At 40.3% G+C, this 25,325-nt stretch overlaps 1 protein-coding gene across 1 annotated transcript in view; it reads left to right on the top strand.

Annotated features, from left to right (window-relative positions):
- Window positions 1-25,325, top strand: part of RARB (retinoic acid receptor beta) — a 298,547-nt gene that overhangs the window by 192,671 nt on the left and 80,551 nt on the right. The window lies entirely within an intron of this gene.

Here is a 25,325-nt window from a genome sequence, read left to right as displayed (position 1 = left end):
TTTCAGGTGTTTCCCTGTCCTCTCAGGTGCTGACAGCTGTGTGGTGAAGATCTTGTTTGTTAGCTGGAGATAACTGCACTCCTTTATGTTTCCTCTGGCATCTCCTTTGGCTAAACCATCCTTTTCTAAAAATGCTGTCTTGATTATCAACTGCAGAAGAACAAATCTTTTTAATCAATTAATTTACCTATGGCTGGTTGAGGGATAGATATTTCTCATTCCCGGTGAACTGAGCGTTCATACAGTCATTCCTTATACACTGGGAGAAAGGGGATGCTTTTGTTCTTTTTTTTTTTTTATCTGTTTCATGTTAAGTTTAATTTGAATTAGAGATTATGCTGGAAAGCCAAACTTTTACTTCAGATCTATTCCTTTGAGCAGGTGCATTTTTTTCTGGCTGTTCTTCTCATCTTAAGTCTCCTAGCTATGTTTTCCTTTGTATTTAGAGTTGGAAAATTGTTCTTAGATGTTGCCTCTCCCAATTTCTCTGCCCTATTTTATACAACTGAGCTTGAGTTCCTAGGGAAGAATTTATACAGCCCTGGCGCTGCTTCCCTCAGCCCCTTGGCACCACTTGTATACTGCATTTATTCATGCTTATGACAAAACCATGAGGATGTCCCCGGACACAGCAATCTGACTGCAAAGCTGTGTGGAATGGTCCCAATGGACAATGGTTGTAGCCTTCTCCACAACCACAAACTGTCCTGCACCACCCTGGCACTCCGGAGAATCAGTCAGCCCTGGCTGCAACATCTTCTGTGTGATTGACCGAGATTAACATTAGCACTGAGCTGTGCCTCGTTTTTTCACTTTCTCCCCTATGTATATATTCTAGAGTTTCCTTAATGGACCCTTTCCCCACAAGCACTTGAGGAGACTGGCGGTTGAAGGACTGTTTGGACTTTTTGAGTAATGTTGTTATGAGCTTGGCTATGCTCTCCCATAGTAAAAACTGCTGTCCCCTGTGTTTAAAGAAGGCATGAGAAGGCCTGGGCCTGCTGGGGAACATCTGATTTATTAATGGCCTCTTTTCAGCTTCCTTCTCATCTTAAGAAGATATAAGCAGGTAATTAGCTAGTTGCCAAGAAGACAGTGGAAATAAACTTGAAAATTCCTCCTTGTAAAATGATTTATTTAGCAGTTTTATTCTGACACCTGTGTTTTATCCTTTAATCAACTTGTCCGTGGCTGTGAAACAGAGCAGGTCTGTTGATTTTTTGCTGTTAGATTTTAGAGCATGGGTCCTAAATGTTTTTGCTTTCTCTTTTGTTGCCACCTGTGGGTGTTTATGCTGGCTTTCTGGTAGAAACTTAACTGGATTGTAACTGATTTTACAGTAAAGCCTAATGTCTGCTTTTCTTTCCCTCCTATCTGGATCGCTTTGGTTTCTGGAAGGAATCAATATTAAGAAATGTATTGAACCCTTTTGTTGGGGCTTTCCTTTGGTGACATTGTTTATCCATGATCTTCAGTGTCAGTCACGCTGTGTGATGGCAGTGTTCAGGTGCCCCAAATAACGGCTTTGTTCCTGTTACAGTGATGACTTTTCAGAGCTGAAGTTTTGATATCTGAAGTATCTTCACCTGAATGCCGATTAAAAAAAAAAAAAAAAGCCGTTGTTGTCAAGGCTTTTCCAAACTCTTTCCATTCCCTTTTATCCTTCCTGACAGTTTCCTTTGATGGTAATTCTATTTTTCCAGTTCCCAAAGCTCATAATCTCAAAGTCCTCTCTGAGTCTGAGCCTTCTTTGGTAGCTCATGTTAATCAGATTATTTATGAAACAGCCTTAGTATCACCTCAGTAATCTTTACAGGTTCTGAATGACCTGTACTTTTGCCTGGAACTTATGCTACGTATACACATCTCTTTTATCATCATTTGCTATCTGCAAGCTCCCTTATTTGTCCTTCATTGAAGCATTTTCGGTTTGTATAGATCTCATTTGTCTTTCAGATGAACAGAGCCAGGGTCTCTAAACATCTTTCTCCTGTGCTGAAACAGAAAGATACTTCAAGGGAAAGATTCATGTATGCAATCCCATCCGGCATTTAGTCATTGCTAGAGCAAGACTGAATATACCTAAAAAAAAGAAAAACCTTATTTTCAAAATCAGAGGCCAAAAAGACCCATATTTAAGGTTCCAAAGACTTGTATTTACCATTAAGGCTTCCAGAGAAAGAGAGATTTACAGTAAATATCTGGTTTTGCATCCAGAGCTGGTGACAAACAGGCCTCCTTTTGATAGATGGATTCATTATCGCTTCCTAATTACAAGCAGATTTCCAGGTGTGTTCACTACATTATAAATGAAACCTGTCTATTGTTATACAGTAGTGGCCTCTGGGTCAGCCGTAAGGGATCTATAGCTCCTCTTCTGTCATTGGACCAAATTAATCAGATGTATTTTTAACAGATAACCTTTAAGAAAGTGCCTGATTAATCACTTGGTAATGCTGACTGCTATCAAGTTCATCATCTCCAAATAAAGGAAGGAACTCGGCAAGACTACAATATGTCAAATGCATCAGTCTCAGTGTGTTAAAACACTTTCAGGGCCAGATGCTACTCTTCTGAAAGAAGAAAAATCTGCTACATCAAACATATATATTTTTCCGCATCTGCGGGTCAGATTCTGCTCTAAGCTGAAAGCTTTCAGGTTACCCTGGCTTGCAGTCAAGTGGAAGCCCATGTGTGTACATCTAAGGACAGAGTTTGGTCACTACAAAGTAATACAATTTCTGCCAGGTTCTGTTTGATTTTTTTTTTTTAAGAATGGTAATTTTAAGAGGATATTGAAGGTTCTACACATCCGTAAAACACCATCAGTCTTTAAATAATCCTGTATCCAAAGACAGATTTAAGTGTGATTTCCTATGTTCCAGTCACTTCTTTTGAAGATAAAACAGTCTGTCTTTAAATTTTATGTTTGAGAATATGCTTGACATCTTTCATACTGAAATTGAGTTAGCAAAGGCGTACTCACACTTACACTGGAAAATGAAACAAGTTTCTAATTGTTGAAAGATTAGTCCTTGGCAGTCATCCAGGGCAATATTTGCTGTAGCAACTCGGTATTCATCACAGTTAGGGACCAAAGGTCTTGTTGTAAGTGCATCCCCTGCAGCAGCACTGTAACGAGGCAGCACAGCCTCACTACCCTGGCCAGGCTCGCAGGCTCTTGGAAACTCTATCCAGCCTTGAGTTACTGCTCTATCGATCGCAGGTGTCAGTGTCGGACAACGGGCTATTTCTAAAGATCTAAAGGCTGAAATATAAAGCTCGGTAATGCAAAAAAAAAAAAATTTTGTGCTTTGCAATGATATTTTTCCAAGGTTTTAGCATCTTTAGCCAGTTTGCTCCATAAATACTAATACCAGTAACATTTGTGAAACTGACTTTGTTTTTACTCTGATAATCACTGCTACCTGTGGGTTGACATTGCTTCAGCTGGCAAATTAATTTGGTACCTAAGCGCAAAGAGGCTGTATCAGCATCTTACAGTGATGCCCGGCACTGGCACCTCAGCCCTGTACATGTTTTTGAGTACTGTCGTTCTCACTGGGAAATTCGTGAGGGCTAAGCAGGGATGGGCCTTTGCTGTCCTGTAAACCTAACAGAAGAGTCAGCTAGTATCAGAAATGTCATATATAATTTAGAAGGACCGGCAGTCCTAAGCTAAGTATATTTGTAAGGTAAAAACATGCATTTCTGCAAAATGCTGGCTCTGTACTCCTCTTTCTATTTCTAAGCAACCTCTCCTATATGTTTTGCTGAATACATAAATGTAGCTTTAGAAGATTATTCAGAGAGATTTTTCTCGCTCTTATTTCTCTCAAAAATGATGATTCAGAAAACTATCTTATGCAGTTCAGTATTCATTGTCACTGATGCTCCAAACCTTTGACTTTCCACAGCACTAGCTGGCAGGAAATTGCGTCCAGTTTTCCATTTGCATGGCAGAATTCAGTCTGCTGCAGGCTGCAAAAGGGAAAAAAAAAAAAGATTTAAGAAATTGGGTGCAGTTTTGTTTTCATTGACTCTCATTTTGAGTGTTGAGGTTGACAGTATTATGGGGTGCAGGTAAGATCAAGACTTGACCATCACTGACGAGCCCCTGCCTATTTAGTGTTTAACAGGACCAAGGGAGAGTGGCAAATTGACATAGTGTTCTGGCACGTTGCAGTTTATATTTGGAGCTCTGATTTAGAGTTGGCAGATGTTTAAAATCGTATGTAGCCAGAAAACTCCCTAGTGAGGACACAGCTGCATATATCGATGAGTCAAAGTTATTCCAGTTAAGGCTGGCATTAATTTATATGTGGCAAATTCCCTCCAGAGCCATGTTCCTGGTAGTGTAATATCACTGAGTGAAGTTTTGGGCTCATTCCACCCTCCCTGGATCAAACCATGTTGCTTTTTGGATACGAATGAAGACGACTTGTAAATCTGAAGAGCCGCTCTTCTCAGAGGCTGGGAGAATGCCATCGTACCCTCATTTAGATGTGGCAGCTGTTGTCATTTACTTAATCTCATAAATAAAATAAAGCCAAATTTCCACAAACAGAATCTGCCTCTATCACACAGCCTCCTGCCATACATTAAATGAACTGCATATTTTTGTTTCTCAGGAATCTCCCTTTATAACCCCCTATACTGCTTGATTATTTCCTCTATGTTTTACAGGAAATGGTGAGTAAGTGATTAATAACCTGCCTCAGTTTTACTTTCCCCTCTTACTGAAGCCTTGTCATGAAATAATGTGACCTGCAGATGTCTGAGCAAAGCAATACATTGCCTTAATGACAGATGGTGTTGGGGCTGGCTCAGTGAAAGTGAGCTATCAGCAGGGGTAGAAGCTCAGGTATTCCTGCTACTTTGATCATCTTTTTTCTTTTTTTCTTTTCTCTGCATAAATTTTGCATGCACTGAAAGTTTCAGCAAAGCAAGACATTGGCCAGTCTGCAAAACAGCTCTGGGGTGAGCGCCAGCCCCTGACGCCCAGGAGGGAGCTGCTAAGTAGGTTTGCTAAAGAAAGAGGCAGAGTTAGCACTCAGAGTTAGCATTCATAGCTGGAGAAATAGCAATGAGATGCACCATATATGTAAGCACTTGCTTTCTTCTCTGCTAAAAAGGAGATGATGGAAAATAAGGCCTCCACACTTAAATGAAAACTATCAGTTATAACTAGTTATATCATGCACCCTTCACAATGTTTAATATTGTCTGAGTTAGATGAGTGAGGGAAATCAAAATCTCTGAGCTAGTTTTATTAGGGTTTAGTTAGGAGGCTGGTGTACAAGGAAAGCTGACAAGAGACTATTTCCCAGCAGAAATCCTCAGTGAATGGGGAAGATCTGGACTGACAGTAGGTTTCACAAAGCATGAAAGCAGACTGAGAGAAATTACAACCTGACTGAATCTTTTAAGAATTGCTAATCATTTCCACAGTCAGTCAGTCTATAATATGCTCTTGAACCATCAGTTAATGCACTTGGGTCAGCTGGGCTCATCGCTGGAGTCAGCCCTGTTGTGCAGCGTGAACGCTGGCACGTGTCACACTGACTAATTGAGGATGTCACCTATGGACCCCAGGAGATCTCTGTTTTCCTAAGTGATTTTTACTAGAGCCAATGGTTTGTTTGAATAGTGGGAAAGAGCCAAAGTGAAGTTATTTTTGGTAGTGGCAGAAGCATGAAGTTACACTGTGTAAAGCAATACAATTAAAAGGTGATATTGGCCACTCTTTTATATAAAATTTGAGACACGGAATCACAAACCACACAAGCACATTACTCATGCAAACTGTTTTAGTTATTAACTCATACTAATCCAAAATAGGAAATTCTGCTTTTAAACTCACTGTGGAGCAGAAAGTGCTCTTGAAAATTTAGGTGTCCACTAGACAAATTTAGAAAATAGTCTAAAAGCTCAATATTTAAATTTTTAAGCAAATAGTTTAATGGGGACACAACATCTGCGGGATCTGCACAGGTTTCTGCTGTTTGCATAGACATAAGCATGTACACTCACACCCACAGAGATTTTCCATTACTCTTTCTCAGACTTTCCACTGCCATTCAGAATATCTATGAATATCAGTATTTAGTTCCTAATCATCATTTCTGCATCAAGTTTTTCACATAGAAGAAAAAAAAGAGGAAAGGTAAAGTTTAAGTTTATAGTCTGCAACGGATGGAAAGGAATATAGGAATATAGTACTCTGCAAGCCTACAGTTGTCTACCACAGTTCATACAATCCAATTATTAACATTAGGAGCCAAGTTCTTGCTCTCTTCTTGTTTTCAAAATGCAGAGGGTTTCTATTGAGGTGTGTAGCTCTGGGGAGTGGAAGATGTCCTCCCTCTCCGTTCCCTCCTCTCAGGCTCACCTTAAGGCATGCCATTATCTTGCAGCAACAAAACCTAAAAACAATGCTAATGAGTTAACATCAAGGACTTCCACAGAACCACCGCAACCCTCCTCTAAAGAGCTCTCTGTAGAACATCGCATTTAAGCAATGACAATTACAAAGAAGCTCAAGTGGTCTTCGTTTGAAATTGCAAATGTACCGCATTGCATTATCACAAGAATTCACATGCAAGAGCAGTTTGCAGATGGTTTGCATTGGCATACTTTATGTAAACGCTCTAGGGAACAGATGGCATCATGGGTTCTTGTGGCAAAAGTGAATTTATAGCACTCACAACACACTAAAGTCATTTGCCTGTAGCTGAAAAGCAACAAAAATGAAGTTGAAACCCTGCACTGTGAATCAGTTTGCCAGTTCCTTTGCCATTGTAGCTCTGGATCATGTTTAGCTTAGTCTTTATTGTGAAATTTGGGTTCTTTTGTTTGCCAGCTACTTCCCTATGATTGCAGTTGGGTGTGTGTGCATGAAATATGTTTGCATGGTTATTTGAGTACATATATACAGCTTTTAAATGAATACACAACCATTGCAAAAAGATCAGAAAGTTGAGACCTCAACCATGATTTAATTGAAACCTTTCTAATTTATGATCTAAATCTGAATGCATATAATTTCAATTTACTGTGCATATTGCTTAGGGTAAATTGATTGATTTTAAACAGTGGCTTTGGCAAATATTATTAGAAGGGGTAAAAATAACAACATATGTTCAAAGTGTGAATTCCTGACTTCTTAGTCATTTTGTACGCATATATGCAGGGGGATCATAGTATAAAAAGCAACAATTCCCTCTTGTTTGGGCACAAGTTGAAATTTGAACAGCTTCTGTAAATATAAAGCATTATTTAAGAAGCTAGACTTGTAGGAAAAAAGGCAAAAATGAGTAAACAAGCAAGGCGTTAGTCAAATTCCTTTGGAACCATTATATTGAACTTCGAATATAATTATTATTGTGGTATATTCCCTAATTATTTAGATGCTTGTAAAAATTGATTTTATGTAAACACTGCTTGTTCTAAAACAGCCAGGTCTTTGCAGCGAACATAACTTGTTTAAAATTTATTGACCTGTCGTTCACATGTGTTACTTTACTAGCACTTAATGGTCTGTTTAGATAGTCTTGGTGTGTATGAACTCCCAGTGCGCTACTCCAAGCACCACACGTTGACAGGTAGCTGCCATGTAGATAAAATAGGGGGCCCTACTCCAAAGCATACAGGGACACACCGTCATTAGTTATTTTCTAATCTAAAGCAGGGATTTCCTCCGCAGCCGGAGGAAGAGTGTTCTGCTTTTGCATTATCTTTGCAGCCGAGTTGGGCTCTGAGTGCTGCACCAATACGCAGGAAGGCGGAAAGCAAACAAACAGGAAATCCAGCTTTGCGCTGAATCTGATTGACTTGGGGGCTGAGGCAGGCCGGGCTTCGAGGGTTTCTTTTTAAATGCATCACAAACAGAGCATCCAAGATTGGAAACTTATTAGGTGCTTAAATTTTTTGCCTGAAAGATTGAAGACTGATAATGAAGAAGTAAATTGCTTTTGTATTATATAATCATCATCATTAAAAAAAAAAAAAAAACTTGCTGTGGTGTTCTTCCATCTTGTACATAAATAAAGTTGTACAAAAGGAAATACTAAAACAAGCTCCTCCTCCTCCTCACCCCTAAAAAAGAGCACCACTTTTTACAGCATTTATCCTCCTCAACACATTTATCGTATGGTATGTTTCAACTGTAGATTGAAGATATTTGTAGATATGTTGTAGATTAGCCTAAATTAAGCTGCATCCCTAAAATCCACTGCTGGAGTGTCATTTGTCCTGTCCATCCTTAACTGTGGATGATTGGCACATAAAGAGGCACTTATCTTAGCTTTCCAACTTCCTCGTTGGAAAAAATGTTGGCCTAAATTCTTACTAACACTACATTATATCATCTAAAAACCTACTCTGTGAATGCTTGTAGCCCTGGGAACTTAGCAGCAAATTTTTCATAGGAAAACTATTTTATGTCAGTGTTTATGTAAATATTTCATAGGGCTCTTAAGTTAAGTATGTAATGATACTATTTTATGTAGTATGTGCAATTGTGTAGTTGTCTTCCTGCCTTTGTGTCAGCCAGATTCTGCTATGTTAGACTAGTGGTAATTCACAGTAACTCTGTTATTTCCGGTGGATTTTCATCTATGTGACTTGGCATGACATCTGCAGTATGGATAAGAAAAATCAGCATCAAGTTTCATTTGCTATTGAAATAAGGATATTTATCCATCCACTTTTACACTGACTGCAACTTACATTCTCTAGACTGCAAAAATCCAGTATCTCTTAACTCTTAAAAACAAAAACAAACAAACAGAAATCACAGCCATTAAATCACTCACTGCTGTGGAATGCACTCAGCTTTGAAAGCATATGGATTTAAAACATAAATAGCTATGGACTTATTTTTTTCTCTCTCTTTTTTTTTAAGGACTAGCTCAGGAAGTCCATATAATTCTTCCATTTTTTTTCCTACTAACAAAGAATTAGAAATATTCCTAGCATCCACCTATTTAAATTGAAAATCAGTACTTTAAATAGGCCATCCTCCACCTGATATGCTTAAACATAATTTATCAGTGACAGAAATGTTACCAAGACATGACAGATTGTGAATTATGACATTTTCATCTAGTTTTAGCCTTCTTTCATGTTTTTTGCCAGGGGAGCAGCATGATATGCTCAGGAGGGTGTTTAGCTGAGTACTTACTGATCAGGCATTTGCTGTTGGTGCTGTTCACTAGCAGGTAGCCTCGTTTTAATGTGCCGAACATGGACAAATCCTGTTAGAGTTACAGAAGCTGCAATGGTGTGAAGCCCCTGATAATCAAGGTTAGATGTACAGATTCTACTCATGAAAGTCCCTTCTACTTCTAACTACATGGCTGAGGCTCCTTATGTCACGTTTTTCCCTTTTTGAATGGAAGAGTGAACTTCTGCCTTGCTCCTGCTCTCGGGTGAGACCCTGGATTCCTTCCTGGCTGTAGTTCTCAGCTCCTTCTGCTATGTTGCTATCCATGAAGGATAAAGGGGTATCAGGAGGGCTCGCTGGCCTGGGCTTCTTGGCTCCTTTTCCTAGTCCTGGGTGGGTCGGCCTGTTTGCCCCCAGCCGAGGATTGTGACTCTTGCCTGCCATTTTCACCATCAGAATGCAGAGGGCCTTCGTGATGAGGAGTGTTACCTAAAGAAGCTGTTTCTGAAGTAAATACGGGCATAAGTGTGTATTTTGGCTCAAAGACGATGAATATCCTTGTCCTGGAAAGGTTCCTGTCTGTCTTGACAGAGGACTTGCAAGGGAGGCTGAGGAGTGTGACTATAAACAAGGGGAAGGTTGCCTTTTTGGCTAGTGCTTTTCCTTTTTGTAGACAAGGACAGGGCGAATGGTGACTGTGGTTTAGACAGAATCAGGACCCAGCTGATAAGAGAAGATGGGCCAGGACCCTTCCAGAAGGTCTTTTGCTATTTATATGATAAATCTGGGAATCTTGAGTTTTGAGTTGTTTCAGTGTCAAACTTCACTCCTAGGAAATCTAGCAAATTTTACCAGCAAGTGTGGCACTCTTCCTTGATGAGAAAATAGCCAAAGCCTCTCTGTAGCCAAGGTGTTATTGCACCCTTCTTAATGAACTTTGTGGAGCATAAGAGACCAGTAAGCTCAGTTTCAGGTTCATGTTCTAATGAGGGCATTAAGACACATCTTGTGGTTGCACTTAAATTCCAAATACATGATCAAAATTCCCATGTAATAAATTGTCTTTGCAATGTGCTAGAAGGAAATATTCCTAATTTTTAACTGTTTAAGAGAGTCATCAGAAGAGTAATTATATCATTATTATCTAACCCAGGTTCACTTGGGAGATAAATGCAAGAATAAATAGCAAGTATCTCTGATGACAGGAGGAAGAAAACTCAATACAGAACAAGGCTCAAAAAGATGTAGCTGAAGGCAACAGGCTTCTTTTACTTAAATACTACAAAACAATACTCACACATGCACAAATCCTGTATGCTTTTAGTAGAGAAGAGAATGGCATATAAGATTTGTGAGTACCCACGGACTGTGAAGCAGTTTAGACAACTAGAAGCCTTCAAAATTTTTAAATATCATTTCCTGAATGTATCTGACAATGGTGCACAGGTGGATCAAATGAGATCAAAATGTTGTGTTAGTGTTATTAGCTAAATGGAGCCAGCTCTTCCCCAAAGCGGACAGTTCTAGTGACAGTACAAGCACTCACGTGAGGACTAAAGTCCTGCAGTGGAGATGTTGTTGGGAAAGATGGTTTCTGCTGCGGTTTCTGGTTTTTGCATTTCTTCTGTGGTATTAGTGTGGGCTTGAGGTCTCACACCTGGTCGCTTAGGTTTTGTCTCCACTGCAAAGTGCCAAATGCTCCTCATAGTGAATCCACCCATGTAGCTGGCTAGAGCTTGGGTGTTGCATGGATTCAAAGGCTGTCAGCAGAACATGTAGAGTCAGGGCACGGACTGCATTGCTGTTCCAGGAGTTGTCCGTGCTGATGGGCCAGCTGACCCCAGCAAGGCCAGACTTGGTTCAGGGGATAACTGGGTGAGGAGACCATCCCCACCACTATTCCCTAGAACATGCTGTGATATAAGAGAAGATGGTTTGAATGCAGACTCAGAGCCTCAGAGCTGGAAATGAGCTCCAGCCCGTGGTATTTATGAATGTAGATACAAAGGATCTATGCTTAGATGCTTAGGAAGACCCTTGCTGATGCCCAGTCCCTCTCAAGCTCATGTGTCCATGCTAAGATGTTGTTTGGCATCAGATTTCTAAAATGGCCTGAGGATCCGTTGCTATGTGGGGTGGGGAGTTGCATCCTGATGCAAGGCCAGAGCTAACAGACAAGGCAGGTGTACCTTTTGTAAAGTGCAGATGTAGATATGCACATGTTTTCTTCCATGGTATTTCAGAAACTAGTGCTTAATAGTACAGCCGTGTCTGTATGGCATAATGAGCAGAAAAAAAAGAGAAAAAATGCCTATGCTGAACCTGGTATTGCCATGTGGTCACTAATAGTTGATAGCTAGCTCTGGTAGGTTCACATAAGCTTTGAGCTTGCTTGGGGGAAGCTAGAGGAAATGGACACACCACCTTTAATAATTTTTGTATTTTATATTTTCCTAGGTATTTAGAGATACTTATATCTGTTGTTAGATTCAGAGCCCACATCTGTAAGCTTTTTATTAATTTTTTATGGAAAATTTTATCTTCCCACACTGAAGACCCTTTTTTTTTATGAAGAAATGCTTCTAGTCCTATCAGCAGGACCTTATTAGCAGTATTCAGAGAGCCTCCCAACAGGAAGTCATGAGCCCTGAAGCAGTAGCTTCATGTATGCGATCACTCCCTGCTCCTCCTCCATCATTTTCAGGCATATAAGATCTTCCTCTCTGCTGTTTTTAGGATTATGTTTATTAAGGATAGTAAACTGATGGATAAATCAAGGGGATTTTGTGATCATCGAGATTTACCATCATGACTATATTACATAGCTGAGTTAGGTTAAAATAACAACTCAGTTTTAATTTAGAGAGGAAACTGGAGGGAGCATATAAAGAATATTATTTTTCATATTGTTGCCTAGTAAACCAAAATGTGCATGGTTGCACAGCTTAGAGAATAATTAGTGAGGAATTTAGAGCTTATATCAGAGTGTTTTCTGTACATATCTATTGCCTGTTTCACTTCCTCAGGTCCTGAGTTCATTTTTGTATCTCTGACTTGCTCAGAGTTGCCAATCGCAGGCATAAAGTAAATCATAAAATGAACATAAATATTAGAAGGCTTAAAAATACTAATATAAAGTGCGCTTTCCTTAGCATAAAATCATAGAATCATTATGATTGGAAAATACGTTCAATATCATCAACCCAACTGTAAACCCATCCCCACCATGCCTGCTCAACCATGTCCCTAAGTGCCTCACCTACACGTTTCTAGGACCCTGCCAGGGATGGTGACTCTACCCCTTCCCAGGGCAGCCCGTTCCAATGCTTCACCACTCTTTCTATGTAGAAATTTTTCCTCATGTCTGACCTGAACTTCCCCTGGCACAGCCTGAGGCCATTTCTACTTGTCTTATTGGATGCTCTTTATGAGCTGGCGCTGTAGCAGCGGCCGCATCTGTACGTGGTGTGTTTGAGAACATTTGATACCACAGATGCCCAGTTGTTGCAGTCATGTAGATATCGCTTAGAAAGGAGTAATAGATGGAAATGTGCTGTTTCCTGCAGCACATTGCAGCCTCAGCACCGCTTTGCAAGCTGCTAAATATAAGCCTAAGTGGCAGGCAGGCACGCGGAAGATCATGTGAGGGTGAGGAGGTATTTGCGTATTAGAAAGAGGAGTTTCAAAAATACCAACTTAGAAAAACCTCTAAGTGAGGAGTTAACCCAAAAATATTAATGTTAAAGCAGTAGGAGGCTTTGTTGTGGATGGCTTTGTGTTGTATAACTGAACTGCTACCCTTTGGGAAAGGAAAGTCAAAGGACAAAGCTGTGCTCGTTCCACTAAAACATAACGGACTGGGTCTGTCTTTCAAAGATGCTAAAAATATCTTTTATTTCTTTTCTGTGAGTGATGTACCTGAGCCACTTTGTGAAGTATGAGGCCTGGGACGCTTGGATCCAGGTTTTTGACAGACTAGCAGAAATTTTACAATATGCAAGTGCGTATTCCGGTTGTGAACTTTTTTCATGCTTCATGGAGCCCTGATCTAGAGTTCTGGAGAAAGTGAGGGATGCTCTGAGTATCTTAAAATAATTTAAAATCATGACCTGGTTGTATTTCTGTGCAGGCCTTCACAGAATATTTTTGCTCTACAGCCATATGATCCCCTGCTAAAGCCTCTTTCTTCTAGCATCTAACATCCTAAGAGGCCTATTAATTACATAAAAAATGCTGCTTTATCAGTTGGCTCTCTATGGTTCTCGTTGTCACTCTACCTGCTGTTTTCCTACTTGTCATCTTTTCTTCCTCCTTTAGCTGGGTATGTGTTTGAAGTTGGTTTTGCGGGAATAAAATTACACTCATTTATTTACATAGCAGCTGTCAAAGCATGATATTCAGTTCTCTGGAAAAGCAAAAAAAAAAAAAGCAGAGAAAAAAAGAAAAGAAAAGAAGTTTGTCCCTGGTTTGCTATCTTGAAATTGCAGGGACTTGCGTTTTGTAAAACCTCTTCTTTCTATGAGTAATGATTAAAAGAAGAAAAAACTCTGCCAGGAGCACAAAACCTGTTATTGTCACACTTGTGTCACTTACCAAAGCCGTGTAATAGGTTTGTGAGAGAGACCTTCAGAAGAAAGAAACGTCTCCCTATCTTCAATGGGAGCTCAGATGGGGGAAGCTGTGACTTAATTCCTTACGGTGTTTCCTTGGCAGGAGCCCTCTCTCTGCAACTCCTATTCAGGCTGAAAGAAAGGGTTGTTTTATTTTGTTTTGTTTAGTGTTTGCAGAAGAGCAAAATAAAATCTTCACTGTGTTTTTCTGTTTAGCATTGGGACCGTAAGAAGGCTGCTTAAGAAAAAGAAAGCCAACAGTAAGGCTGGGGTGTCTCTTGTTTCTTTAACAGCTATACAGTGTGTGCAGCTGAGAGCCACCAGTTGGATCTTAGCAGGGGAGAAACCACTTTAGTTTATTTGGTTTGTGTATGGAATAACATTTTTCTTGCCGTGGAATACTTGTTTGTCATCACTCCCCCTTTGTGTTTATGTTCAGCTTGGAAATCGCCTCTGTGCTGTATATGCATTTGCCAGGATGTGCACATAAACAATGTTCCATTATGGCCTGCTCTGCATAGTCCTTATTTACACCATATACATTCAGCAGTAAACATGTTTGAGAATGACAGAGAGCAAAGTCTTCTTGGCCTTTTTTTTTTCTTTTTTCAGTTAGTCCAGACTTTCTGCCATATGCTTGCTGAGGTCCCACTTCTATTCATGTTTTTATTAGGTAGAAAAAAAAGTGTCCAGACTTCCAACAAAGCAGCTTTTGTGTTCTCTGTCAAAAAAAATCTTCTGCTATGAAATGTTGATAGAAGGACCCAGGGCCCTTGGAGGGGGTCGTGCAGAAGCTGAACAGTCCTGCGGTTAAAGCGAGGAGGGGGAAGCAGGAGAGCTGGGGTGCTGGGACTGGAGCTCCTTGCGCGATGTTAACGAGCATCACTTACTGTTCGTTTTCTTTTTCATTTTCCGTTAGGAAATTGGGGATCAAAATACCTCATCCCAAAGATTATTGTGAAGGCTGTGTTTTTAAAGTAGGAAATGCTTCCAGAATTTTGTCTGGAAGACACTAAACAAGCAAAATACTGTTTCGTGTAGCATAAAATAGAGGTTTGAGTAAGTATATGCTGTTCAGTGAAACTATAGAACCACAGTAAAAGTTTTGCAGTTGCATAAATCATTTTTAGTGACTCTGCACTTGAAAATGGTCAGATTAGATCTTTTTCTCATTGATTTTGTATTTGGTTAATGATTCCAGTCCTGAGATCATAGAGCTATGTAAGATGTAAAAGATACGGGAAAATATCTTTAACCTCTACGTTTAAACTATGTGTAGCTTTTGACATTGAAATACTGCGATGACCTGGTAATGTTTTCCAATGTTTTAATTTTTGCTGATGTACAAAAATATCACAGAAGAGCTGATTCGTAATTATTACACATGGTATTGCATAAATTTCTTCCTAATTAAAAAGCTTCTAAATTCCGAATAATCAATTTATGAAGGCATATGGTTTTGACAAATTATACATTTAATTTCTAGAGATTTATTGGAAATATGACCTGCAGCTAGTTAATTATGGTTATAGTACTGATGCAGTAATACTGGAGATTGATATAATGATATAGTTGCAAATTTATTTTGATATCTCTACCTTAGTACCAGGGTAGTGGAATACACCTACTTTTTGTACTGTCTTGTTCATTATGTAGGAAAGCATTAGTTTAATGAAGGGCACAGTGATTTGATAGGTACATGTTGGAATTTATTTGAAACGTATTCTCAATACTGAATAATCATGTTGAATTTAGTCCTTCAGATTTTGCCCTTTTAGAGGGCAAGTCCCCAGTGGCATCAGTGGTACTTTTATCTGAAAAAACAATAGCCAAGGGTGAACTTTTTAAAAAATTCTTTACCAAGAAATTAAACTAATTTTTCAGACAGCAGAATATTTTTGAAGTGCCTCTTCTGGACTAATCTCCCATTCACTATGTTGATATACCCTTACTTTGTTTACTTGTATGAAGACGGTATCTAAGCTGTTCAAGAAGAGCTTTAAAGGTATCATGCATGAAACCATGCATGAGAGTGGTGGAGGAGGAGAAGAATATTCGGTTAAGACTTTTCCTCTGTACAGCCAAGAGCATCCTTGTGTCTTCCAGAGGAACGGAAAGCTATAAAGATCTATGTGCTATCAAATGCCTATGAAAGCTACATGGTTGAGACAGGGCCTCAGTGGCCTTGGCAAGTGCCCTTAGTACTGTGCGTCCAGTTTGGGGGGTGAAAAGAAGGAAAATGAGATGATACACAGTTGTTTCACCCACCATAACCAAAAGATGGTCAGAAATAAGTATCACATCCATTTGATCTCTTAATTTCTCTGCTGGAAGCCTAGCAGCGCCTGTTCCTAATGGGATGGAGCTGTGACTTTGGACTCAGTGATCTCAAAGGTCTTTTCCAACCATATTGATTCTATGAACCTATGATTCACGCAGTGAAGTGTGACTGTGAGATGTATGCCCTGAGTGAGGCTGTGTGCCGCTCCTGCACCCGCATTTCAGGCTCTCTCTACAGGGGGGAAACCAGCAGGAGTGACTCATCCGACTTCAAAAACTGTGGGCGGTGGAAGTCTTTGTTCTCTTGGATTTTGACTTCTTAGACTCAAACTTTTCTGTTCCCAACATGACAGCAAGAATATTATGATGCTCATTTTTATATAATGCTGTGCAAGTTACCACAACTCTTAATGCAGTACTAAAAATGAAATGAGGAAATTTCTGTAATGAAATCAACAGAGATTTTCATGTAATCACCTGATGCCAGGGAATAGAGAAGACTATTTAGATTACTGTCATCAAATGGTTAACATCAGTGTTGTAAGAGAGTACAGAAGTCACTCTGTACAGTTTGGGTTAGAAGTAGCACATTCTGTGAGGAGGAATAATTCTAATAGATTTCTTAAGTACTCTATTGATATCAGTTGAGGATTTTTTAAGTACTTCAGGAATTATTTGGACAGATGTAGATATGTGGGCAGAACTTGGGTGGAAGTGACCCAAAGACTGGATAAATGCAGTCCAGATAGGATCCTCAGAGGCTAAGGAGGAGCTATTTCATGAAAATGTGTTTTATATTTAGTAGATGTCACAACATACGATCACACAGCATAAAACTCACCCTCCTCTCAACTCTGGGCATTCTCTGTTCCATGTACTGTCAGGATCCTGCGGTGAGTAAGATAGTTTTGCTTTTCCCCTGCTAGTACAAGACTCTCTTTTTTTTTCTGATTTTCCAAACTTGCAGAATCACTCTGAAGCAAAACGAGGAAAAGATCTTCTGAATGGTGTGGAATATGTTAAGCGGGAAAGGGTTAATCTGCCCTCTGGAGTTGCTATGTGACTGAGTCCTGCTGCGAGAGTCGGGGTTTTCAGCCAATGAGACTCAACCGGCCATACAATGCATCTATCTTGGGTTTCTTGTGTGCTGTCAGTTATTGGAGTTTTTCTGAGCTCAATTACATTCCAGCTCCTTCCGCACTTTCTACAGAGCCTTAAATAATTGTACTCCACACCAAAGTCAGGGGAAAAAAAAAAAAAAAATGACATTCATCCCTGAAAATGTTGCTGCTGTTTGCTTTGAGTACATCTCTCTTCCGCCAAAACTAAAATACTTTGAAAAGTTGAGATCCCCAAAGAGATGTTTGAAGTAGGAGTAAAACGCGAGCTGGTTTGCTTTGAACCCTCGCGAGCGCCGTCTCCTGCCTGCGCGCGGGCGCTCACCTGCGCGGCCTTCCCTGCGTCTGCTTGTGCGGAAAGAGGGGCTACATGTCTGAACCTGGAGCTGCTTCTTCCTGTGCAAGATATTTCAAAAAGCCAGTATTGATTTTCTCTGTGTCCTGATTAGACTCGCTCTTTAGCTATTCCTCTTCTTAAGTCCACTCAAGGCTTAAGGGCTGAAGCACGAATTCCTTAACTTCTCCTTTAGAAGAGCCAGGTGTGTTTTCTCAAAGTCCCACAGCTCAAGCAAAGCCTCTGTGATGGTGCCAATATATTTGTATGGAAGAGGTGGCACTTCTGACATTTTTTTCCCTTTTTTTTTTTTTTCCTGGAGGAGATCCACCTAAACTCCCTTTGAAGGCTGCTGATAAGATGAGGGAGAGACTGAGTTTGGCCTGAAAAAACACTACTTAGAAATCTCTGCTTCGGCTGTTAGGTTGTGATAGGAAGCAAAAGAGTGGAGTGGTATTTGTCAACATGTCATTGAATTCTCAATACGTTCTACACTTCACTTAGATCTTTGTGCCTCATTTTTTCCAGTGAGGTTCTGCCTGATAATTAGTGTTGGCAATGCTCTCCCTTTTCTTAGATGCTTACGCAGTCCTGGCTCTGAATGACATAATGTTCCAGCGTCGTTCAGCTAGCAGAACTGTCTTAAATGTCAGTGATGTGAATTTTCTTAGGGGAAAAAAAAAAGGATTTAGGAATACAGCACTTGGAATTTTATCTTTTTCAAGTCCTTAATGCATATTCACTAACTGATCATTTCTTGCAGTCTGCAGAACCCAGCTGAAGGTAACCCGATGCTGTACTTTTTAAGGAGAAAGTCAGCAAGTTTATCTGAATTGGTAACATATAAATTTCTCATTCTTGTTACTTAGCCTGCTCGGATTGAACCTTACTTTTCCATCCGTTCATCCTCATAGCTCCACAGAGAAGTGAGCTTCAACCCTGCCTTCTGGTATGGCTTTGCATCCTTTGCACTACGTGGTACTGAAGACAGAACAGATGGAGGTAGCAAGGTCTAGATCTTGGAGTCGTCTTTGCAAAGGGAAGAGGTTCTTCCATACATTCTTCTTTGTATGTCTCCATATAAAGATAGGTGAAGCGTGGTCTTCAACAGCCTACAGCTGTTAAGAATACATGGGAGATTTGTTTCTCATGCATGAGAAGCTGTTTCTTCAGGAGGTTTGCCCAAAACTACCAATGGATTAAAAGGAATTATGTTTTCAGTATGAAGACAAAGTCTGTGTAGAAATGCTCGGTTAGAAGAAAGCTCAGGACAGGTGAAGGTTTTTGGTCTGGCTTTTGCAGTTCAGGGTTGATAGTTCTCTAGATGTGTCAAGTCTTACATGCTGAATGTTTCAACACCACCTGGCACATACCCTACCACATGTGTCACAAAGAGTGTCAAAAGAGCAGAGAATTTGTTATACTGCAAAATGGTTGGGGTATAATGCTTGAGATGATTGCTGTAATCTTCAGATGCACCCTAGCTCTGTAAGTCCTTCCCAGTTAAAAACCCAACAACTTGGTATATGTCAGTCATGATTCTCTGAGCATGATCAACATAGGGGTGGACATTCATTCTCTTTTATGGTGAATATGGCAGTGTTACAGATCAGAGGTACAAGACCTGGAGTCTCTTTCTTTAACCATATGGGACCAGGTTAATCAGGCAGGTTGAGACTATGCAGATTTACTTTCTGGACTTAAATTATAGAGATCAGCTAGAACTTGAAAGATGCAGCAAAGAACAAATTAACAAGTGTATCCTAATAAGAGTTAGAAAATCAGAAAGCATATTGCAAACCTCTTGGGTTTCATTGGGTATTCATATTGCAACTGCTTGGGCTGAATGCAACTGGAATCCAGCTCAGCCTGACTTATAGTGATCTTTACAGTGGTAAAACAATGCGGGGTAAGGAAGTCATCTTTCCTACTGTGAAAGAGTTGTGCCTGCAAAAGCCTTACTGTGGGCACAGTTATTGCAGCACAGAAGGAAGCTAAAGAACCTGTTCAGCTATAGTTATACTAGGACAACATACGGGCTTGTAAAACTGATGCCTCCAGCAAAGTTTGCTGTTCAGACTACCTCACTATAGCTAAAGTGCAAACAGTGCTCCTGAGAGGATGTGTGCCCTCAGGTAACTCACATTACCGGTATGGATCACACAAGTTCTGCAGAAGGAAACAGGAGCAAATTCGCCAAACTTTCACCTCAGTGTCTGGCTAATCCTACCTCATTTACTGCAAAAGTTCATATGTACCGTTCTGCAGCCTGTACCCACCAAAACCAGAAATGTGGTAAAATGAAGGTTGTGGAGTCTCCTTCTCTGGAGATGCTCAAAATCCGCGACATGATCTAAGTGACCCTGCTTGGGCAGGAGGGTGGGATAGATGATCTCCAGAGGTCCCTTCCAACTTCAACCCCCTGTGATTCTGTGAAGATGTGATTTACAGTAGGATGGTGCAGGAGGCCGCATAGAGGTGGTGGCGTGATTTCCATCTTTACTAAGAGACTTCAGGTGGTATCCCCACGTGGTCACTGCTGTCATTACCCCTGCAGCTGGGTAGATATGCCAGTACATCTGTCAGTCACTTCACTTTGCTTTAAAACACCCACAGATTGGATACTGGACAGTCTTTCAGTGTTCCATGCAGGTTTTGCTGGGAACGAGCCAAGCAGGAGTGACACTGCCATGATTATGTGTGTCAAGCGGCCAAGGCGGGGGTCTCCTCCGGTTCACGCTGGTGGCACAGGCCAAGGCACTGGGGCTGCGTCAGGCTTGCGAGGATGTGTCTGCCCTGCCGTTCTGATCACTCTGCAATAACCTGGGGCTTTGGTTGGAAGAAAATCACTAGGGCTAACTTTTCTCTAAGAATTTCAGGTGCCTTTAGTGAGCACCTAGAAGTATTAGTGTCCTAATTCCTATTTTGATTTTGGTTACAACTGGGGTTGTGGGTAATACAGGTTTGAACTCTATTTATTCTTTATTTTCTCAATGTTGCTTATTTACACTCTGTGAGATGTCTTTCAGGATATCAGAAAATCTGGAAATACTGTCCTTTGTTAGGTAACTTCTCATTTTTGTATTCCTTCGAAAAGGCAGGAACAAAAAGCAGTTACTTGAATAGCCTTTTGGAGTCTCTGTTACTATTTTTAATGGAGCTCTGTGCTCCTTTGCCTTCAGCCAACCATGAGCATATTCAGCATGTAGGAGACTTTATTGTTAAAAGTATTCTCTGCAGTTTAATATTCAATATTTCTACTTGCTCCTCTGCTCTTTCTTACATACGTTTTATAGATCTCCCAGCCCTCATTCTCCCTGGATTATATAATGCGCTGTGTCAGTGCCATGCGTGGCACTGTAGTTACCTCAGCATTTCCATTATAACTCTTGTGTTTTGAGGGATTTATAAGCTAGCAGTAAAAATCTCTTTCTTGGCTAAACTTTGAAACAAGGGTTTCTGGTCATTTAAAAAGAAAACAAAATGAAACAAACTTTTTTTTTTTTTTTTTAAGAGAAAAAGCTGGCAATCGTTTAGCAGTGGTGTTTGTGGGATCTCCCAAACAGAAAGCGTAGAGAAAGCTCTTCACTATGTAGCCAATTTTTAATGCAGTAATACGTTTTCTTTTTATATCCTTTTATATCCAAAAGCTCATGTCATCCACTCTTGTGGCGACGTCATTGCCTCTCTGCCGACCTTTCTGGGGCCTACAGCAGTTGGCCTTTGGGGCCTCAGAGAGGTGCAGTTGGGGCTGGGTTTTCTAATATTTACAGCACGGATGAGTTTTACAGCGTTTAAAAAAAAGTATTCATCCTTCGTTGTCTCAAAGCTCAAAAGCTGCCTGATGATCCCCTTGTGTGTCACCCAACTACAAATGTGTCACAGTCCAAAAAGACATTAGATATGGGCAACTATCCAGAATACCAGTGCTATTATCAAAAACAAATTTGGCAAGGATATTAAATATCATGCTTTTTTAATGCTTACTCATCTGCTTTTAGGGAACTATTGGAGGACCTTTGGGCGAATTATACTTCATCAATCACTAGGGATTCCTGTAGTTCCCTTAAAAAAGATCTGGGTGCAGTTGCTCTTAGAAGTGGGTTGTTGAGCCAGATAAACTTCCAGTTTGATCATATAGGGCATTTTTTCTCTTTCTCTGTCTGAAAAAGTGTAAAATTCCGTAAAAATTCTAAGAATCACAGCGTTGTACTCAGTTTGTGGAGGTGATTCTTTATAGCTTCTGAGTTAAGCAATCAGATTTGAAGACATCTTTACAAACGCTTGCCTGTTGATAAAACAAAACAAACAAGGAAAACATTATCAACAAGTGACTTCACGGGCTGGTTGCACGCCCAAGTTCTGGATCTGTAGCTCACTAGCTCTGCTTTTCCCATCTAATATACAGCATAGTTGTGTGCTGAGTTTTCTCTTGACGATTGCTGTTGTATTCCAGGCCCACAGAAGGATCTGAAGTAGTTCTTCCTGCTCTGTGCAAATTCCTTTTGGGGGCATTGTGAGTTGGGCACAGCCGAACACAGCAGTCCAGGGAGGAACCCCACTTTTTTGACTCGATTTCCCTGCAGTCCATGTCTGTCCCTGCTACTCGGGTTATTTGGAGCTGTTTTATTTTCGGTAGGACCACACTTGCTGCAGATTGATAACCATTTCCTTAGAAGAACCTCAGGAGGGTTAAATCTTCAGCCGTTCTCTGGCACACCATGATTTAACATCTTCCTTCTGCTTGAGGCGTGAGGAAAGCATCCCATACCGCTAAAAAAAAAAAAAAAGAAAATGCATGGGCCAAAGTGGGAATTCAGGTTTTCAGATTTTAAACCCCGTGTCTCCAGTGGTGCGGGGGGAGGCTGGAAAAGCCAGGCAGCCGAGCACTGTTTCATATTAACATCTCTCCTCAATGAAGAGGTAAAAATCAAAGCGGCTGTGTGTGCGCGGCAGGGTTAGTGAACTGCCGGCGATTCTCCCAGCAACTGACACAAAGGAATCTGTGAGTATCAAAGCTGAGGCAGCAAGCTTAGTGTCAGCTCTTGCCCAGGGAGTAGAAGAAAACATCACTTTGTCTCTGCTTTCACTGCTTAAACACACACATCATTCACTAGTAACCATTTACTCTGCTGTCAAAACTGTTTCAAGAGAGTGTTACGTGTGATTAATAGTTAAATGCATGCAAAAAAAAAAAAAAGAAAACTAAAAAGGAAAGTACCATGCTCCCCCTGAGGTGTTTTGTTTCAGAGAAAATTTCGGCATGCATTTCTTAATTTTTCCATCCTGTAATATTCCAGGGGTATCATGTTGCTTCTAGTAAAGTCGTTTTTTATTTAGAGAGCCTAGTGCTCACCCTACTTCTGGCTATGGCTCTGCCTCCCGGTGAAGCACATTACAGCATCCTCAGGCTCCCGTGCTAAAGGAAAAGTGACCGGCACCAACGTGTGCACAGCGCATGATTCATAGGGCTCCTTTCTGAATTGTCCAGTGGGTAATTGCAGTACAAAAACCAGAGAAACAGATGTAGACCCTAAACCTTGGCTGTAAATTTTTGTTTTATGATTATGGGTTTCAAATGTGCTATGTCACACTGACAAATATACAGTAACACCAAAGGAAATAGATTTCTGACTTGAACTTTTGCTTTTTATTTCACTTGTGGCTAAGAATATGTTTATTGTAAAGTTTCTGCCATCACAGTCTGAGACAAAACAGATCGAAGTGGTCATGTGAAATCAGAATCTTTTGGTATGGGTAAAGTGGAAGATACTAGAAAGTTTTTTTTTTTTCCCTGCTTGCACCTCTACAAGAGCTGGGTACAATTTAAAATAAATGACAATACTTAAAGTTTCATTATATTTGAATTAACCAGCTTACTAGTTAGCTCTCTAATGTATATGAATGATTAATTAGACTGAAATTAGAAAATACTCAGTGTTTTATGAACATGCATTTTCCTGATACTCTATTTAGCAAAGCAAATAGCATACTATTTCGAAGTGAAATGTGGGATAGACAAATTAATATATTGTAGAAGTGAGATATGAGCAAACTATTTGATTATTCAAAGAATTTGTTAATTACTCATGGTTTTACTGTAAGTATGAGGTATAAGCATTTGTATAAATATGGTTTTAAGCAGCACAACTGTTTTTCATAATAAAACATTCCAAGCTACCTGGCTTATTTAGATACAGTGTGAAAAGCCCTGGTTCGAAATGCGTAAGCAGTTAAGCATGAATTCCTGACATTTACTTTCAGAAGATGCCAGTGTACATTTTGAGGTACAGCAAGCAGGTTTTATTTTTAAATATGGTTTTATAAGACTGGTAATGGAATAAACATAACTATATTTCTGTTTGTATGTACAATTTTATTTATTTTAACTCACGTGGGCAGTATGTTTTTCTTGGCATCAGCTTAAACTGTTCCCAGAACCTTGGTCTGCACAGAACGCTATTTTCTCCCTAAATCAGAGACTGACAAAACACACTGTGTTTTGTATGATTCTTTCCAATTATTTTTGTGATGAGGCATTAAATATTCCAAACTTCTCGTGCATTCTGCATCATCTAGTTAAGAAACACTGCCTTTCAATTTAGCTCTGTTTTTCAAAATAAGCCATTTCATAGCAAAATAGCTTTTAACAAAAACTTAACGGGTTTTCCACTACCCCTTTTAAATACTGGGAACACTACTTGCTTAGCTCCAATTTGTTTAAACAAGCCTTTCCCTAAAGGATGACTTTTTTGGATAAACGTGTGCTGTGCATAATTTTCAGATTACAGAGTGTCAGGGCTTTCTTTAGCTTGAGGAGTTCCAGAATGGGGGAGGACGCCCTGACGAACTTTAAAAGTCCTTAAAAAGTCCTTAAAAAAAAAAAGGCACCATTAAACTCCAACTTTATAACACTTCTGCCTCGACAGAAGATGGAAGGAGACAGTGCCTACTGCAGGGACAGCTAAATCTCTTCTGTCTGAGAGGGAGAGAGAAAGAAAAAAAAAGCAGCACACACATTAAGAAAGGCTTTTGTTTTTATCTCTTCAAACGGATTTGCTTCCAGATTGCAGCGAGCCTTTCTGCTGGCAGTTTGCTTTAAATACGGATATATCAGTTTCAGAGAACAAGTGTGTTTGGTGTGCGTGTGGGTTTTTTTTTTTTTTTTAATTCTCGAATCTTTGTGAGAAGTTTTGCTAATGCAGTCGGCAGGCATTGTAACAGAGCTCTCAGTGCATCAAAGGCCTTTTTGTAGAGAGGGGACATCGCATCCATTAAACTGGTTGTGCAGGTCCCAGAGTGAACCCCCTTGCAGGGTTTCTTTGCAGGCTCCGGTTGCTTCTGTGAGCTCAGCATCCATCCCGGGCTTCGCCAGGTCCCCGTGCCGGAGTTAAGAGGAGGGCAGTCACAGAGTGCTTCAGTTTCTAGTTTCCTCACCCACGTTGACTTTAGATTTCGAGAAACGCTGCGAATTGGGCAAGGGAGAGGCATGGAGAGAGGCGTGGAAGGGAGGAAAGTGTTAAGCCCTTCCAAAAGTGGGGTGTATCGAGCCTCCAAAAATCCAACTCAAGCCTTATATAAGCTGCAAACGCCCCTGGGATTTAACTTGAGGCATCTTCCTAAAGCCAAAGCGTGCTCATCCGCGGGTCCTTCCCTAATGGGGCACGAGGAGTGTCCCCCAGGTGGGCTCTGTAGTTTTTAATTTTCGACATGTCCGTAGGAATAAAGGACCAGTGAAGGTTTTGACAGAATCCGTCCCTGTGAGCAAGACTTTGCAGCAGGAGGTTGTTTATATATATACACATACGTATATATCT

Source organism: Tinamus guttatus, unplaced genomic scaffold (assembly GCF_059628265.1).
Source record: "Tinamus guttatus ecotype Peru unplaced genomic scaffold, ASM5962826v1 Tinamus_guttatus_pri_ptg000115l, whole genome shotgun sequence".
In the NCBI taxonomy this organism is placed as follows: Eukaryota; Metazoa; Chordata; class Aves; order Tinamiformes; family Tinamidae; genus Tinamus; species Tinamus guttatus.
This window is presented reverse-complemented; position numbering and strand designations above follow the sequence as displayed.